The 7,884-nt window shown below is 39.5% G+C and overlaps 1 pseudogene; it reads right to left on the bottom strand.

The window, feature by feature from the left end:
- Window positions 1-306: 306 nt before the first annotated feature.
- On the bottom strand, window positions 307-7,880 carry LOC141317279 (NXPE family member 3-like; annotated as a pseudogene).
- Between the last annotated feature and the right edge of the window lie 4 nt (window positions 7,881-7,884).

The following is a 7,884-nucleotide window of genomic DNA, read 5'->3' as shown; positions in this document are numbered from 1 at the left end:
TCACTTTTGGGGAAGTTCCACTCAAAAACCGAAATAAAACATTTTAAATTGATTGTACTATACAAATAATTGTAAGGGAAACAGGCCAAATTAGCTCAAAGGGAACTGATCCCTATTTTATAGGGAATTTGAACAGAATCAATGTTCTATGGCTGTTCAGAGTTCATGGAACGAGCCGTATAACATCAACTCTGCAATGGATATTAGTATCCAGAATATAGTGAAATCACTATTAACTTGTGAGCACAAAACACAAGATACTTCTCTTTTCTATTAAAAATAAGACTTTATTGGACAAATCTAAGACACATTAACTAACCTAACACATAAACACACACATTCTCACAGGTTGCAGAGTGAAAATATGAAATCCCAAGTTTATAGCAATATGTGCAATTGCTTAGACAACCATCAATCATCTAATTAACCCTTGCATTGAGTCTCTCAATGTGGCTATTAAACTTTATATCAAATGCACCAGTTCCGCTAGAATCTGGAGGTTGTACTTGCATTGCCTTTGTGTCGCATTGTTCCAGAAAGGGGGTTTCCCGAGGTTGCTGATTGGTTGGGAGTTCTGTGGTCATTCGATGTGAATTGACTGAAGGATGATGCAAAGTTGTGGGCTGGTTGAAATTTTAGGTGGGCACAGGCTTAAGGTCGGACTTGGAGGCACGGCAAGCGAAACTTAACTCAGAACATGAAACTCTCACAGAAAAAAAAGAGACTAAAGTAAAAGAAGACGGACGTGAAACAATATCCTCATGTTTTCTTTAGAGGACATGGCTCATGTAGGTGCATATACATGGAAAGGCAGTTTTCTGTGCCATACTGGGAACGTGATGGTATGTTCTCTGAACTGGAAGGTCAAAAGGTCTAGATGGAGCCTGGACTTTGTCCTGGGTGGGGGAGCCCACCAAACAAAATCTCTACTAATGATTTCCTCATGTGATGTTCATGATGTGCATCTCTTTAACCATTAATCTTGGTTACTTGCTCCAAAATTGACAATCTCCTTGGGACTTTCAATAAATGTTCTTCTGTGTCAGTGTTGCGAGCTGTTCAAAGCTCCTAGTTAGTTGGTTAGACTTGCTTCAGACTCATGGCACCAGGGTATCAGAGACAGATTTATGATGTTGTCTGGCTATACTGGGCCTCCTTGTGGAATTTGGCACTTTGGGTTGTTTCAGTACTTAATCGAACCTTCTGATTCTGTCTGATTTGCTTTGATATGCTATATATTCATGATCCATCAGTAGATAACAAATTAATGATTTTTTTACAGTTTAAGGTAAGTTACTTTAAATTTTGTATTGATAGTGGTTAATAAATCCAATAATTTTGTAGCATGTCAAAGAGTTAGCCTTTCCCTTAACTAGGTTTGTTTCCAATTTGCTGAAAGGAACCAAATCAACTTGAACAGGCTTCAGCTAGGACAGACATATGAGAGCAACATGTCAATTTCATTAGCAATGATAACAGGTCTTGGGTGAATGTTTTCAACTAGAAAGTGACAGGAAGTCATCTGCCAGACATCGAAAAATATGACTCCATCAATATCGCTGAACATCTCCCACATCACTGTGTTTAACTGCAATGTGTGCCAATCACTTAGAAAAATATCCTGAAAAAAAAAAAAAAAAACACAGATCAGAATTAGAAAGCTTCATTGCCAAGTGTGCTTGCACAAACAATAATATACATCTCCTACCATAAAAAGTAATGACAGTTAACTATCTATGTAGTAGAAATAAAGGAATGGTTTGCGCAAAAAAATATCTGTTTTTACCTACGTTGAAGGCTTACATTTATATCAGTTCAGACATGGTAATTTCAGCAGGAATTAAACCTATGATTTTGCCGTTGTGAGCACCATGATCTACTGCTTGAGCTTCACTAAAGCACATATCTTTAAGCCCCATGTGTTTCTCGACTTTCAGTGTTGGAATAAAGCATTACAAGTAATGTAAGACATGTAATCAGATTACTTTCTTTATAGGCGGCTGCATATATGAAAAAAAAACACCTAACCCCAAAAAAATTCTAACAAAAGGTTTCTCAGCTGTTTTTTGTAGTATTAGGTGTCCTTAATAACATACTAAAAGTTTACCAAAGTTTGACCACTAGAAAGGTGTCATTTTCAAGATGGCGTCCAAGATGGGCAGAAAACCCTTAAAATATCCTAACTCCTTCATTATTTGACCTAGCCAAGTAATCTTGGTGTCTAACCCAATGTTCTCTGGGTCTATGAATCCACTGGACTCGTCTAAATTGCACAGACATGATTACATACTTATGGAATACATGATGTTGTGAGATTACTGTAAGGTTTTATCTTTGTTTGGGGTGAACCAGAGTTTTAAACGATTTAGCCTATGTCATGTAACTCCTACTCAGTACATGTTTTTGGACACATACAGCTTTTTTTTTCTTCTAAAACACAGACTTGACATTCAATGTAAAAGTTACTGCACCCAAAAGTTCCTTAAATTGAAGCTGTATAACTTTGATCATAAAAAAAACTCTGAATTAGCCCGAACAGAGGCCTGTGTGTGAACCCTCTAAATGGTCACTTATTTCAAGTTGCTTTAATATATAATTGTACTTGTAATCACTTTCAGGTGCATCTCAATAAATTAGAATGTTGTGGAAAAGTTCATTCATTTCAGTAATTCAACTTAAATTGTGAAACTTGTGTATTAAATAAATTCACTGCACACAGACTGAAGTAGTTTATGTCTTTGGTTCTTTTAATTGTGATGATTTGCCTCACATTTAACAAAAACCCACCAATTCACGATCTCAACAAATTAGAATACTTCATAAGACCAATAAAAAAAACTTTTTAGTGAATTGTTGGCCTTCTGGAAAGTATGTCCATTTACTGTATATGTACTCAATACTTCTTTTGCTTTAATTACTGCCTCAATTCAGCGTGGCATGGAGGTGATCAGTCTGTGGCACTGCTGAGGTGGTATGGAAGCCCAGGTTTCTTTGACAGTGGCCTTCAGCTCATCTGCATTTTTTGGTCTCTTGTTTCTCGTTTTCCTCTTGACAATACCCCATAGATTCTCTATGGGGCTCAGGTCTGGTGAGTTTGCTGGCCAGTCAAGCACACCAACACCATGGTCATTTAACCAACTTTTGGTGCTTTTGACAGTGTGGACAGGTACCAAATCCTGTTAGAAAATGAAATCAGCATCTTTAAAAAGCTGGTCAGCAGAAGAAAGCATGAAGTGCTCTAAAATTTCTTGGTAAACCGGTGTAGTGACTTGGTTTTCAAAAAAACACAGTGGACCAACACCAGCAGATGACATTGCACCCCAAATCATCACAGACTGTGGAAACTTAACACTGGACTTCAAGCAACTTGGGCTATGAGCTTCTCCACCCTTCCTCCGGACTCTAGGACCTTGCTCTCATCTGAAAAGAGGACTTTGGACCACTGGGCAACAGTTAATTTCTTCTTCTCCTTGGCCCAGGTAAGACGACTCTGACGTTGTCTGTGGTTCAGGAGTGGCTTAACAAGAGGAATATGTCAACTGTAGCCAAATTCCTTGACACGTCTGTGTGTGGTGGCTCTTGATGCCTTGACGCAAGTCCAGTCTATTCCTTGTGAAATTCACCCAAATTCTTGAATCGATTTTGCTTCACAAGCCTCTCAAGGCTGCGGTTCTCTCGGTTGGTTGTGCATCTTTTTCTTCCACACTTTTTCCTTCCACTTAACTTTCTGTTAACATGCTTGGATACAGCACTCTGTGAACAGCCAGCTTCTTTGGCAATGAATGTTTGTGGCTTACCCTCCTTGTGAAGGGTGTCAATGATTGTCTTCTGGACAACTGTCAGATCAACAGTCTTCCCCGTGATTGTGTAGCTTAGTGAACCAAACTAAGAGACCATTTTGAAGACTCAGAAGACCTTTGCAGGTGTTTTGAGTTGATTAGCTGATTTGCAAGTCAGCATATTCTAATTTGTTGAGATAGTGAATTGGTGGGTTTTTGTTAAATGTGAGCCAAATCATCACGATTAAAAGAACCAAAGACTTAAACTACTTCAGTCTGTGTGCAATGAATTTATTTAAAGGGGTCATCGGTCGCAAAACTAACTTTTACATGTTGTTTGAACATTAATGTGTGTTGGCAGTTTGTGTACACAACCACCCTACAATGATAAAAATCTACCCAGTGGTATTTTTTTAATCTTTAAAAGTAATACCCCCTTTTTTGACATGAGCGCCTTACCTTAGATCCGCCCTCACCGAGCTGAAACAGTCTGACTCCGGTCGCCATTGTGTGAATCAGGTGCAGAGGAATACTCTAATTGAGTGATTGAGGTGTTCTGTTGTTGGATGTAATAATGAGCATAGCAGTAGTAATTTTTTTCCCCAACATCTGAGCTGCTTAAGAGGCAGAGGACAACGTTACTTTAGTTTTTAAAAGGAAAGTGCCGATCCTGATCTGCATATTCACTCTGTTCGTGTGAATCTTAATAATGTGCTCGTTGGCAAGTTTCGCCGATAAACACGGCTAAATGCAGCTAAACGTGGCTAAACATTACAGATCCTAATCCCTCAGCAGAGAGGGGCGGGGCGAGCAGAGCTCATTTGCATTTAAAGGGCCCATGCGATAAAATGAGCTGATATTTTGCAGAGCTGATTTTGACAAGGTAAAAGGGTGGTTTTTTTTTACACTACTATTGAGAACTTTTAACCAAAGTATATTACAGACTTTTCATTAAGACCCTAAAGAATCATATGAACTTGTGGAAAATGGGCATCCGATGACTCCTTTAATACACGAGCTTCACAATTTGAGTTGAATTACTGAAATAAATTAACTTTTCCACGACATTTTAATTTAGATATTTATATTTTAATTTTATAATTTACCTGTATCTATCATGCAAATATGCTAATTAAAATATTATATGGCCAAAACATGTATCAGGCACCAGTATTCCTGGTCTAGGAGGAATACAAAGGAGTAATGGTCATTTTAAGGACCTGACGGCCGCCATTTTGAAAATGGGGCCCTTCTTGGAGTCAAACTTTGGTAAACTTTTAGTATGTTTTTAAGTACATCTGATACTACTGTAAACCACTGAGAAACCTTTTGTTAGAATTTTTTTGGGGTCAAACCATATTTGCAGCTGACTATTAAGTAACTTGTAAGGTCAATTGTTTTTCAAATAAGTAACGCAAGTTACATCTTCAGCCTGAGGCTTGTTAATTTCACTTTTGGAGTAAAAGGCTGCCAAAAATAAGGGCTTTTGTTATTAAAACCAAATAAACAAGTTCAAGCCCAGATGAGAAAAGTAACGCAAAATTAATTAAATGCATTACTTTCCATAGAAAGTAGCTCAGTTTGTTACTTTTTATGGAGTAACATTTTATTGTAATGCATTACTTTGAAAAGTAAGGTTCCCCAACATGGTACACTTCATGTACAACAAATACCATAACAAGTGCAAGTGTACCTTTAGTCCTGCAGTGTTTCCAGACTTGATGATGACGGTGGTATCTGGAGCACGGCTCAGCAGTGCAACAACAGACTGGCGGATTTTAGCCACTTCAAACACGTAAAATGTTATCGGGTGAAAAGCCAGGTGAGCACAGTATGTGAAGACAATGACTGCATGAGGCCCACCGGCTATTTCATCAATTTCACTGCTGATGTTGTCATGATCGGGGCTGTGGGTTTTCCTCAGCCACCTGAGGTCGCTGTTTGCACTGCACTCTGATTCTTCACGTCTGTTTTGTCATTTAGCACCGGGTTTCTTTTCGCTTTAGGTGCATGTTTCGGGGTGGGGTGCGGCGCCCTTTCGGCCGCACCCCGGTCCGGTCACGAACGGCTCTACGCACCGGCCGCCCGGAGGCGACCGGCTATCCCAGGCCGATGGAAGGGTCCGGCGTTAGGGTATCGTCACCTCTAGGCGGGATTCTGACTTAGAGGGCGTTCAGTCATAATCCCGCAGATGGTAGCCTCGCACCAGTGGCTCCTCAGCCAAGCACACTCACCAAATGTCTGAACCTGCGGTTCCTCTCGTACTGAGCAGGATTACTATTGCAACGACGGTACATCAGTAGGGTAAAACTAACCTGTCTCACGACGGTCTAAACCCAGCTCACGTTCCCTATTAGTGGGTGAACACCGGCGCGTCCGAAACAGAGAGAATCAGAGTGCAGTGCAAACAGCGACCTCAGGTGGCTGAGGGAAAACCCACAGCCCCGATCATGACAGATGTAATGCAGGTCAGTAATAGGCGTAACTCTACCAAATCGCAGAGGAACACCGTGTGGCCTCCAGTGAATAATGCTATTATTTTTCAACTCCACAGCCATCAGGGGCCAGTTGCAGAATCGGTGTGGAGGTACATTCTTTTTATGCCTAATAAAGATACATGAAACTAATATTATAATCATAGCTTTAGAAAGTTGCACAGCTTTGAACAGCAAAATTGTAAGTAATCATGAGCAAACTGATTTATACACAGGTCTCAATGTCATTGCATAAGAGACAACGGATTAAACCAAGCATCTCCGAACAAGATCTGCATGGTGCACCAACTTCACCTTTTTAAACCATTTTGTAACAACATTTTGCAAGTTTGCCTGAAAAGTACAGCCATTTTTTTATATTTTTGTCAAATGCCAAAATATCACATCACATTTGCATTAAGTGCCCATATCCTTTGCAGCACCTCTTAGTTCCTTGTTTAATTTATATTATACATTCATGCTTTAAAGTGTTAAATTAAATTCACATTAATTAAAGTTATACTTGCCCGGCACTTTTCTTTCAAAGTACTCAAACCACTGCCTTGTGGTGGAGTCTCCCATTATGTATAAAATCTTGTTTTTAAGACAATTCCCCATTTGTGCAGGACTAAACTGTCGAGTGTTGCATACAAAAGACTTCCAGACATCTTTCGCATAAAATCCTGCAGGAACCGGTGTTCTCAGACCAGACCTGCATTTCCCCACTGTGCCTAAAGCAAAGAAACATCCACATTAATTGTTTTGTAGCTATTTGAATTCTTTTGAAACTACATTTGATTTCAGATGATATCTGTCGTCTGATATGTGGTCCATGTATGTTTTGACCATTTCCTTTTTTGCGACCGCTAGAGGACGCAGAAAATGTCTCAGGTTATGCATGTAACCACGATTCCCTGAGAAAAGAGCAAGACACTGTGTCCTTTTTTCTTGTCACGCCTCAGACGCAAGCTTTAGACAAAGAAGTGGATGACATGTCTTTTATTCTGCGGTAGCGCTAGTAGTGACGTCATAGGCTGTTGCCGGCCAATGTTATTATTGTGTTTAGACATTTGCTTCAGACATTGGTCACACTGAAAGCTAGAGGACACAATTTCTTGTTTCCTTCTCAGGGAACCTTGGTTTTGTGCGTAACCTGCGATGTTTTCCACAAAAAAAGAGCCAATATTTTTTTTTTTTCTAAACAGGAAATGAAATGGTCAAAATGTACATGCCCCATTATGTAAACATACCAATGGCTGCAGTGCTTGGAAGGACATTTATGATTTTTTTTTCTCCACTTATAGCAACATTTGTTAATTTTCTGTGGAGAGAAAAAACAAAAAATTGTTTGTTTGTTTTACAATTGTACAATTATTCTGAAATTCATTTTGAATCATTACTTTGCAAAAAGCTGCTGCTCAAAAAGATTTAATGGGCTTTCCAAACGTCCGGTTGAGTGATGTACCAGTTTGTCACAGGAAAGTCTCTTCGGTTTTTCACACTGCCACACCGTCCCTGTTTTTATATCCTTATACTCACAGCAGCAGTCACCTTTCTTCCAGCTTCCATCTGGACCCCACTTAAGATTACATTCTACTACTTCACGGACCCTGGTTTTACTGGGTCCTGAT

The sequence above is a fragment of the Garra rufa genome, unplaced genomic scaffold (assembly GCF_049309525.1).
Source record: "Garra rufa unplaced genomic scaffold, GarRuf1.0 hap1_unplaced_628, whole genome shotgun sequence".
Lineage (NCBI taxonomy): Eukaryota > Metazoa > Chordata > Actinopteri > Cypriniformes > Cyprinidae > Garra > Garra rufa.
Note: the sequence above shows the minus strand (reverse complement) of the source record. Positions and strands in the feature narration are given on the sequence as shown.